Source organism: Caretta caretta, chromosome 11, assembly GCF_965140235.1.
Source record: "Caretta caretta isolate rCarCar2 chromosome 11, rCarCar1.hap1, whole genome shotgun sequence".
NCBI classification, from domain to species: domain Eukaryota; kingdom Metazoa; phylum Chordata; order Testudines; family Cheloniidae; genus Caretta; species Caretta caretta.
Window position 1 is genome coordinate 2334444 of NC_134216.1, and position 10501 is coordinate 2344944.

Consider the following 10501-nt stretch of genomic DNA (forward strand, 5'->3'; position numbering starts at 1 on the left):
TTTTAGGAACTTCTCTCCCCTTTCCCACCCACAGGGAAGTGGGTCTGTATAGTGTCTGTATAGCAACAGCACTTCCTTTCCGCCAAAGTTTGGGAACCCCTGTGCTAGTCCATTTCACTTTCCGGCTCTCCTCGGCTGCTGCAAAGGGCATTTGCATAAGTCTTCCTGCAGGATTTTAAAAGGATCACAGAATAACTGGTAACGGTCCAAGCTTCAATAGTACTTAGCACTCACGCAGCGCTTCCCCTCCAGAGATCTCCAAGCACTTTGCAGAGCTGGATTTTAACTAAATCACATGGGGCCAAATTGACTTGATGGTGTCATTTTAAGCAAGTTGCGCCCTCAGACTAATCGGAGGGAGATGAGAGAGCACCCCACGGGACAGGGAGTGACAGGCTTTTAACAACCTTACTACAAAGGTTTCAGAGTAGCAGCCTTGTTAGTCTGTATTCGCAAAAAGAAAAGGAGGACTTGTGGCACCTTAGAGACTAACCAATTTATTTGAGCATAAGCTTTCGTGAGCTACAGCTCACTTCTTAGGATGCATTCCTTACTACAAAGGTAACAAGGCCAGCCATCAACAGGAAGGCAGCAGCAGACACTGTCCATGCTGGAACCAGTCACTGCAGTTCACCAATCTGGCTTCACTGTCTGCTTAGTGCTGAATAAGAGGGGAAGCTGGGGAAGCTATTTGCCTGCTCCATAAACTATTATGGCGTCAGGCTTGATCTGACACCCAGGGCAGGACATCAGAGGTGCTAAGCTCGGGAAAAAAGACTTGGAATTTGCCTTTGTGCTTCTTTAAGGTGTATAAAGACAGCCTGACCGTCCCCCCACACCACCGCCACCCAGACCCGCGCCCGCTCTGTTTATTGAACATAGGTCTTGACTTAAGCGAACCATAATTAACTGAGGGGAGGGGTTGTCATTCCCACTGCTGTGAACTCTTCTGGCTTTGTTCACACCTATTTCAACCTCTGGGGGAGAAAAGCTCTTTTGCGCTAAGATTCAGCAGCTCAAACCCTTCAGTCAAGGGCTGAGAAAGTGTCTCAGGCACATTTCTGGTTCGGACTCACCCAGCAGCCCCTCCACTAAAAACAAGAGAAGACGAGACTTGACTTTCCTGACATGTCTAAGATAAAAATCTAACTTTTTAACAATCTTTTCCTGCGACAGGACGTGTAAAGAAGGTCTGAAAGACGGGGACATGATTCAGTTTCCCCCTCCTCGCAGATCACCTTTACTGTCCAGCTAAGTTTCAGAGCAACAGCCGTGTTAGTCTGTATTCGCAAAAAGAAAAGGAGTACTTGTGGCACCTTAGAGACTAACCAATAATAAATTGGTTAGTCTCTAAGGTGCCACAAGTACTCCTTTTCTTTTTGTCCAGCTAAGGACGTTCAAACACAAACATACATTTAAGTTAAATAAGAAAAGGGGGAAGTTAACACCTCTTTCTGGTTGAATGGCCCCACATAGTTTTGACAAAAAAAGCCACTGAATGTTTGATGGGTGATGGCACCCTGAGGGATAGGCTGAGCTGTGTGTGTGTGTGGGGGGGGGGTGGATTGCAGAAGAGCTCTTGATAAACATACATCGTTTACTCTTGGGTAGGTTTGCACAATTAGTGCATAAAGTGGCCAATGTGACTTGTCAGGATTTCAGTACATCTGATAGCGTGCAACAAAACCTTATACAGACCTGTAATTCCAATTGGGGTAGGGGCCAAGTTCTGTGATGGGGCTACACCTGTTCAGCGTGTATGTGCAGGAGAGGTGGCTGAAGGTCCATAAACAAGGGCTTCGGACAGTGGTCACTCACCCGTCTCGCGATCTCCAGCGGTGCAGCTGCTATGACTAGCTCCCCGCCTGCCGCAGCCCCACACCACTCCCTGAAGTGGCCAGCGTGGCCCCGGGGTGGGGGACAGAGTTCTCCGCACACTGCTCAGGCTTGCAAGCACCGCCCCCGGAGCTCCCATTGGCCGGGAATGAGGAACTGTGGCCAGTGGGAGCTTTGGAGGGCGGGGGGAAGGGGGTGCCTGCAGAGAGGGGCAGTGTCCAGAGCCACATGCCCCCAGCCCCCACTCCCAGGGGCTGCAGAGGCACATTGGCCCCTTCCGGGAGTGACGTGGGGCCAGGGCAGGCAGGGAGCCTGCCTTAGCCTCGCTGCGCCGCCAACTGGGACCTGCCTGTGGTAAGTGCCTCCCGGCAGGCGGCCACATCCCAACCCCCGGCCCTGAGCCCACTCCCAAAGCCTGCACCCCAAACCCCCTCCTGCACCCTGAACCCCTGCCCCAGCCCTGAGCCCCCTCCCAGAGCCAGCACCCCAAACCCCCTCCTGCACGACAAGCCCCTGCCCCAGGCCTGAGCCCTCTCACAGAGCCTGCACCCCAAACCCCTGCCCCAGCCCTGAGCCCCCTCCCAGAGCCAGCAGCCTGCACCCCCTCCTGCACCCCAACACTCTGCCCCAGCCCGGAGCCCCCTCCTGGACCCAAACACCCTCCCAGAGCTTACAAGCAGTTCTCCAGCACCAAGCCCTTAACGCAACTGTCCCTGTAGCAGTGACTGCTCTGGCCCTATTTTTGACCTCTGCTGCCCAAGGATTAAAGTGCCTGGAAGCCCACCTCCCATTTAACAGCCCCAGCACATCTGGGAAATGCCTCTTTCCCTGCCACCTCCACAAGCCTGGCTCCAGCTCTCCCTGCTGCTGCTGCTTGGGCCAGGAAGAGCCTAGATCTCGGGAGGAGGGGAACTGGCACAGGAACAAGGCGATGGAGACCCGGGGGTACAGCAAAGACGAAGGCCAACACCCGGCAAAGGAAAGGCTTGGCAGCAGACAAAGGAGCACAACCTGAAGTCTGTAGGTTCTCCCAAGACTTGCCCATTATGACCAGCTTGACGCTGTCCTGCACTGAGAAGCTGCCATCACCATCCTGGAAAGCAGCTGAAAAACACTCTCAAACCGGCACTCCCCACGCTGTGTGCTGGGAATCAGGAGCGAAGCAGCAATGACTGTGAGCCGGTCCATACAGCCCAAGGTGGGGAAAAGCCCAACACAGTAGCCCTTATCTCCCGCTGCTCCCTCTCGGTCTGCTTTACCCTCACCTCGGCCAGGATAGCCTCGCGACTAGACACATGGGCAGAAAGTGCGCTGGGGCATCACACAGAGCGACCACATCACAGAGGGAGGCAATCAGCCCCGCCCACTCCCACAAGGCCTTGGAGCACCTGCCCTACAAGCGTGGCACCTAGTTCCAGGCACCACGTTTCACCAAAGATATTGTCAAACCGGAAGGAGTCCAGGGAACAGCCACAAAAATAATTAGCAAAAAGAAAAGGAGTACTAGTGGCATTTTAGAGACTAACCAACTTATCTGAGCTGAAGTGAAGAAACAGATTGACAGAGCCAGAAGAGTACCCAGAAATCACCTACTACAGGACAGGCCTAACAAAGAATATAACAGAATGCTGCTAGCCGTCACCTTCAGCCCCCAACTAAAACCTCTCCAACGCATCATCAAGGATCTACAACCTATCCTGAAGGACGACCCATCACTCTCAGAGATCTTGGGAGACAGGCCAGTCCTTGCCTACAGACAGCCCCCCAACCTGAAGCGAATACTCACCAGCAACCACACACCACACAACAGAACCACTAACCCAGGAACCTATCCTTGCAACAAAGCCCGTTGCCAAGTGTGTCCACATATCTATTCAGGGGACACCATCACAGGGCCTAATAACATCAGCCACACTATCAGAGGCTCGTTCATCTGCACATCCACCAATGTGATCTATGCCATCATGTGCCAGCAACGCCCCTCTGCCATGTACATTGGTCAAACTGGACAGTCTCTACGTAAAAGAATAAATGGACACAAATCAGACGTCAAGAATTATAACATTCATAAACCAGTCGGAGAACACTTCAATCTCTCCGGTCACTCGATTTCAGACCTAAAGGTCACAATATTAGAACAAAAAGACTTCAAAAACACACTCCAACGAGAGACTGCTGAATTGGAATTAATTTGCAAACCGGATACAATTAACTTAGGCTTGAATAGAGACTGGGAGTGGATGTGTCATTACACAAAGTAAAACTATTTCCCCATGTTTATTCCCTCCCCCACCTCCTCGGAGGTTCCTGTCAACTGCTGGAAATGGCCCACCTTGATTATCACTACAAAAGGTTTTCTCTTCCCCCCCCCCCCCCACTCTCCTGCTTGTAATAGCTCCTCTTAACTGATCACTCTCCTTACAGTGTGTCTGATAACACCCATTTTTTCATGTTCTGTGTGTATATAAATCTCCTCACTGTATTTTCCACAGTATGCATCCGATGAGTGAGCTGTAGCTCACAAAAACTTATGCTCAAATAAATTGGTTAGTGTCTAAGGTGCCACAAGTACTCCTTTTCTTTTTGCGAATACAGACTAACACGGCTGCTACTCTGAAAAGAATAATTAGGGGGCTGCGGGGACCGACTTGTGAGGAACAAAATCTGCTTATCTCGGCTAAGCAACAACCGGGAGACAGAAGAGTCTTGCTAATACCTGCAGGGTACAAAGAACAGGAGGACTTGTGTCACCTTAGAGACTAACACATTTATTTGAGCTTAAGCTTTTGTGAGCTACAGCTCACTTCAACGGATAAATTGGTTAGTCTCTAAGGTGCCACAAGTCCTCCTTTTCTTTTTGCGAATACAGACTAACACGGCTGCTACTCTGAAACCTGCAGAGTATAAACACTAAGAAGGGGAGGAATTATTTAACAGAACTGTCACCTGACAATGGTGAGGAAGGGGACAAACAGAGGGCTGCTTCTCAGGCATAACCAGGATCATTTGACAGTTACCTTCCCTACCTGCTGAATCTTGTCTAACTCAGACTGTAAGCTCCCTGGGGCAGGGACTGTCTGTATATGTTTCTGCTGCCCCTAGCAGACTAGGGCCCTGATCAGGATCCATAGGGGCCACGCAATACAAATAATTCAATCCAGTACACAGGGGTGTAACTGGGCCAAGTCAGATTAAAGGGAAAGGAAAGACGCCGAGAAGGTGCTGTAGCGTGTGGGGACCAATCTCCCAATCAGCTCGTGTAACATTTGAAACTTGATTAGCTACAACTCTAGTGAGGGTACAATAAGGAACAAACTTTCCCATGCTGGATGATCTAACAGGGCTTCCCCACCTCTGGCTACCCGGACTCATAGCCAGGCTTGAGGAAGAGTTCAGCAAAGATTTCTAGCCTATTCCGAGTGTCCCGTTTGGGTACAGCTCCCCTGGCTGAGTCACCAGTTCCTTCATCTGACAGCAGAGCAGCAACCAAGGGCTCACATGAAGGCTGCTCAGCAGGGCTCCGTGACCTCAGGAGACTGACAAAAGACGTGGCCCCAGATGCTGCCTTCACATACTGCTGTGCAGCTCTCACTAAACCCTCGGTATCAGCAACCACAGTGACTGGTGCTGCGTAAGATCTTGGTGTGGGTGATGGGCTATCAGAGGACCCAGTCAATCCCTCGGGTGGCTATGCTGGCATGCACCCTGCTGTACATTTCTAGATTTATAGATTTGGAGGCCAGAAGGGAACCCTGTGGTCAGCCAGTCTGCCCTGCAAAACACAGCCCACGGACCCACGCCCAGCACTTCATGCATCAGGCCAGTAACTCATTCTGTCCACTCTAGCTTAGACCCCCCCAAGCAGGAGAACTCCTACGACTTCCCTCGGGCGGCTCTGCCGAAGCCTGATTCAGCTTCATGACCGATTTCTTCCCAGCTGTTCAGCTTGAGGGTTCCCTGTTCATTTCATCCCCCCACCATATCACGCAGTGGGCTGGAAATGTAGCTGACACTACCATAGCCCCCTAGCGCGCACACGGCCTGCCCCACCACCAGGGGTTTTTCCACCTCCCTGAATGACACAACTGTGGGGACAGAAGCCCTCTTCTGTCAACATCACAGCATCCACACTGCGGGTTTTCTCACCCCCGACCAACATAGCTATGCCAACAGCTCTGAAGTGCATACTAAAGCTACGTCTACACTACAAAGAAAAGTCAGCCAATTTACAGCCACCCCATTAATTCCTGCCGGAGCTGATGTCCATGCTTCCCTCAGTGTGCCGTCCTCACTAGGAGAGCTTCCACTGACTAGAAAGGGGCAGCATGGGGGGCTGAGAGCCAGGGATCTCAGCTCCTCACAGCTCCCCACTGGGAGCCAGCTGACCCCGGGGCTTCTCGCCTCCCTGCTCCCAGCTGGTGGGGGGGGGAGAAGGGGGCGGGCAGCCACCCAGGGCTTCTCACCTCCGGCAGGGAGATCCACACCCGTAGTCTGCTGGTCGGCTGCTGTGCTCCCAGCAGGGAGCCGGGACCCCGGGAAGCAGCCGAAGCCAGGAGCATGGGTGGCAGCCCAGCTTGGAGCGGAGACCGAGCAGCAGCCAGGCTTTGGAGCCAGGAATCAGTTTTCTTGGGTCAATTTCATGGGTCTCCAGGGGTGCGGTGAAATGAGGAGACAGCCCCAGTAAGTAACACAGTGCGCTCCGGTGGAGGTGGTTTTCTGATGTCGGCACAGCCGGAGGAACGCCGTGCGTACACCTCCGCCGGTCCGTCCACAAAAGCTGACTGTTGTCGTGTAGACACAGCCTAAGGCAGGGCGGTGAACACGCGGCTCTTCACACAAAGCCAAGCTCGGCATTCGCAGGCTGCAGAGGCTGAGGCCCGTGACCCGAACCCCAGCCTCTACGTGGGAGGAAGGCAGACTCGGAGCTAGTGACACCCCAGGCTTTGGTAGAGGGGGCGGGTGGCATTTCCTCAGCAGCTATCCTGCAGTAACCGTTAAAGAACGGCTTGAAACGGTACTTTCAGCAAGTGCCCAGGGCGCGTCACACGCCCGGGGCCATGCTGCAGGGCATCGACACCAAGGGCACCACTCTGTGCCCCGGGACCCAGCACCTGCTGCCAGCCCCGTGCACTGAGCTGTGCCCTGGGGACATCGCGAGCCGAGGGGACAACGCTCCCCCCACATTCGGGCACCCAGGTGCCTGTGGGGACAGGATGAGGGGAAGCTGGGTTTCTCGGGTGGGGGAAAGGAGACGGGTCCCCCTCAGCGCAGGAGAGGTGGTGGGGAGCCCGCCCGGGGAGGAGGTGGGACCCTACGGGAGTCCCCTCAGCAGTGGGAAAGGAAAGGGGGAGGGATAAGGTGGGGCTCCTCTCCCTCAGGGACCCAGCCTGTTGGCCCCTGCGGGAAGGGGGAGCTGGACACGTGGGGGGGAACTTGGCCAGGGGGCAGGAACTGGACACATGGGGGGCCAGTACCCGGCTGGGGGCGGGGGGGGGAATTGGATGCTGGACCCGCAAGGGGAGACCGGGCAGGACCTGGACCGTGGGGGGGGGGAGGGAGGGAGCTGAACACATGTGGGGTGGAGGGGGGGGATTTGTCCCGTGGGGGGGAGGGAAGCTGGACACGTCGGAGGTTGGGGGGGGACTTGACCCGTGGGGGGGGGGAGCTGAACTCATGGGGGGGGGAAGCTGGGCACGTGGGGGGTTGCGGGGGACTTGGCCTGTGGTGGGGGGGAAGCTGGGCACGTGGGGGGTCGCGGAGGACTTGGCCAGAGGGGGGCGGGGAGCTGGGCACGTGGGGGGTTGGGGGGAGGACTTGGCCCGTTGGGGGGGAGGGAAGCTGGACACGTCAGGGGTTGGGGGGGGACTTGACCCGTGGGGGGGGCTGAACTCATGGGGGGGGGAGCTGGGCACGTGGGGGGTTGGGTGGGAGGACTTGGCCCGTGCGGGGGGGGGAAGCTGGGCACGTGGGGGTTGGGGGGGACTTGGCCCGTGCGGGGGGGGAGAAAGCTGGGCACGTGGGGGTTGGGGGGGAGGACTTGGCCCGTGCGGGGGGGGGAAGCTGGGCACGTGGGGGTTGGGGGGGACTTGGCCCGTGCGGGGGGGGAGAAAGCTGGGCACGTGGGGGTTGGGGGGGACTTGGCCCGTGCGGGGGGGGAGAAAGCTGGGCACGTGGGGGTTGGGGGGGACTTGGCCAGAGGGGGGCGGGGAGCTGGGCACGTGGGGGGTTGGGGGGAGGACTTGGCCCGTGCGGGGGGGGGAAGCTGGGCACGTGGGGGGTTGGGGGGGAGGACTTGGCCCGTGCGGGGGGGGAGAAAGCTGGGCACGTGGGGGTTGGGGGGGACTTGGCCAGAGGGGGGCGGGGAGCTGGGCACGTGGGGGGTTGGGGGGGAGGACTTGGCCCGTGCGGGGGGGGAGAAAGCTGGGCACGTGGGGGGTTGGGGGGGACTTGGCCAGAGGGTGGCGGGGAGCTGGGCACGTGGGGGGTTGCGGGGGAGGACTTGGCCCGTGCGGGGGGGGGAGCTGGGCACGTGGGGGTTTGGGGGGGACTTGGCCAGAGGGGGGCAGGGAGCTGGGCACGTGGGGGGTTGGGGGGAGGACTTGGCCCGTGCGGGGGGGGGGAGCTGGGCACGTGGGGGTTGGGGGGGAGGACTTGGCCCGTGCGGGGGGGGGAAGCTGGGCACGTGGGGGTTGGGGGGGACTTGGCCCGTGCGGGGGGGGGGAGCTGGGCACGTGGGGGGTTGGGGGGGACTTGGCCAGAGGGTGGCGGGGAGCTGGGCACGTGGGGGGTTGGGGGGGACTTGGCCAGAGGGGGGCGGGGAGCTGGGCACGTGGGGGTTGGGGGGGACTTGGCCAGAGGGGGGCAGGGAGCTGGGCACGTGGGGGTTGGGGGGGAGGACTTGGCCCGTGCGGGGGGGGGAAGCTGGGCACGTGGGGGGTTGGGGGGGACTTGGCCCGTGCGGGGGGGGGGAGCTGGGCACGTGGGGGGTTGGGGGGGACTTGGCCCGTGCGGGGGGGGAGAAAGCTGGGCACGTGGGGGGTTGGGGGGGACTTGGCCAGAGGGTGGCGGGGAGCTGGGCACGTGGGGGGTTGCGGGGGAGGACTTGGCCCGTGCGGGGGGGGGGAGCTGGGCACGTGGGGGTTTGGGGGGGACTTGGCCAGAGGGGGGCGGGGAGCTGGGCACGTGGGGGGTTGGGGGGGACTTGGCCAGAGGGGGGCGGGGAGCTGGGCACGTGGGGGTTGGGGGGGAGGACTTGGCCCGTGGGGGGGGGAGCTGGGCACGTGGGGGTTGGGGGGGACTTGGCCAGAGGGGGGCGGGGAGCTGGGCACGTGGGGGGTTGGGGGGGACTTGGCCAGAGGGGGGGGGAAGCTGGGCACGTGGGGGTTGGGGGGGACTTGGCCAGAGGGGGGGGGAAGCTGGGCACGTGGGGGTTGGGGGGGACTTGGCCAGAGGGGGGGGGAAGCTGGGCACGTGGGGGTTGGGGGGGACTTGGCCAGAGGGGGGGGGAAGCTGGGCACGTGGGGGTTGGGGGGGACTTGGCCCGTGCGGGGGGGGGAGCTGGGCACGTGGGGGGTTGGGGGGGACTTGGCCCGTGCGGGGGGGGGAAGCTGGGCACGTGGGGGGTTGGGGGGGACTTGGCCCGTGCGGGGGGGGGGAGCTGGGCACGTGGGGGGTTGGGGGGGACTTGGCCCGTGCGGGGGGGGAGAAAGCTGGGCACGTGGGGGGTTGGGGGGGACTTGGCCAGAGGGTGGCGGGGAGCTGGGCACGTGGGGGGTTGCGGGGGAGGACTTGGCCCGTGCGGGGGGGGGGAGCTGGGCACGTGGGGGTTTGGGGGGGACTTGGCCAGAGGGGGGCGGGGAGCTGGGCACGTGGGGGGTTGGGGGGGACTTGGCCAGAGGGGGGCGGGGAGCTGGGCACGTGGGGGTTGGGGGGGAGGACTTGGCCCGTGGGGGGGGGAGCTGGGCACGTGGGGGTTGGGGGGGACTTGGCCAGAGGGGGGCGGGGAGCTGGGCACGTGGGGGGTTGGGGGGGACTTGGCCAGAGGGGGGGGGAAGCTGGGCACGTGGGGGTTGGGGGGGACTTGGCCAGAGGGGGGGGGAAGCTGGGCACGTGGGGGTTGGGGGGGACTTGGCCAGAGGGGGGGGGAAGCTGGGCACGTGGGGGTTGGGGGGGACTTGGCCAGAGGGGGGGGGAAGCTGGGCACGTGGGGGTTGGGGGGGACTTGGCCCGTGCGGGGGGGGGAGCTGGGCACGTGGGGGGTTGGGGGGGACTTGGCCCGTGCGGGGGGGGGAGCTGGGCACGTGGGGGTTGGGGGGGACTTGGCCCGTGGGGGGGGGAAGCTGGACTCGCGGAAGGGGGGGGCACCGTCGGACTCACCGGCGGGGCGGGGCGGGCGGCCTGGGCCCCTCCCGGCTTCTTCCTGCGGCCCAGGATCCCCGCGCGCCGGGCGCCGAACCGCCCGCCGTTACCATAGAGATCCGGGGCGGGGCCGGAACACCACGTGTCCCCGACACCGAGACTACAGCTCCCGGCATGCACTGCGCCCCACGGGACTACGACTCCCAGCATGCCCCGCGCCCCATGGGACTCCGGCCCCCAGCATGCACTGCGCCCCACGGGACTACGACTCCCAGCATGCCCCGCGCCTCCGAGAACTACAGCCCCC

At 60.4% G+C, this 10501-nt stretch overlaps 2 protein-coding genes across 4 annotated transcripts in view; one reads left to right on the top strand and one right to left on the bottom strand.

The window, feature by feature from the left end:
• Positions 1–10335, bottom strand: part of TTLL4 (tubulin tyrosine ligase like 4) — a 49085-nt gene extending 38750 nt beyond the window's left edge. Inside the window, exon 1 of one of the 2 annotated variants that reach the window (XM_075117690.1) lies at positions 10213–10335. The gene's annotated coding sequence lies outside the window, so the exon portion shown is untranslated. The remainder of the gene's footprint in view (positions 1–10212) is intronic. The other variant, XM_048868679.2, reaches the window with a different exon arrangement.
• ARPC2 (actin related protein 2/3 complex subunit 2) overlaps positions 1–10501 on the top strand; it is a 308635-nt gene that overhangs the window by 71291 nt on the left and 226843 nt on the right. The gene's annotated exons all lie outside the window — the stretch shown is intronic.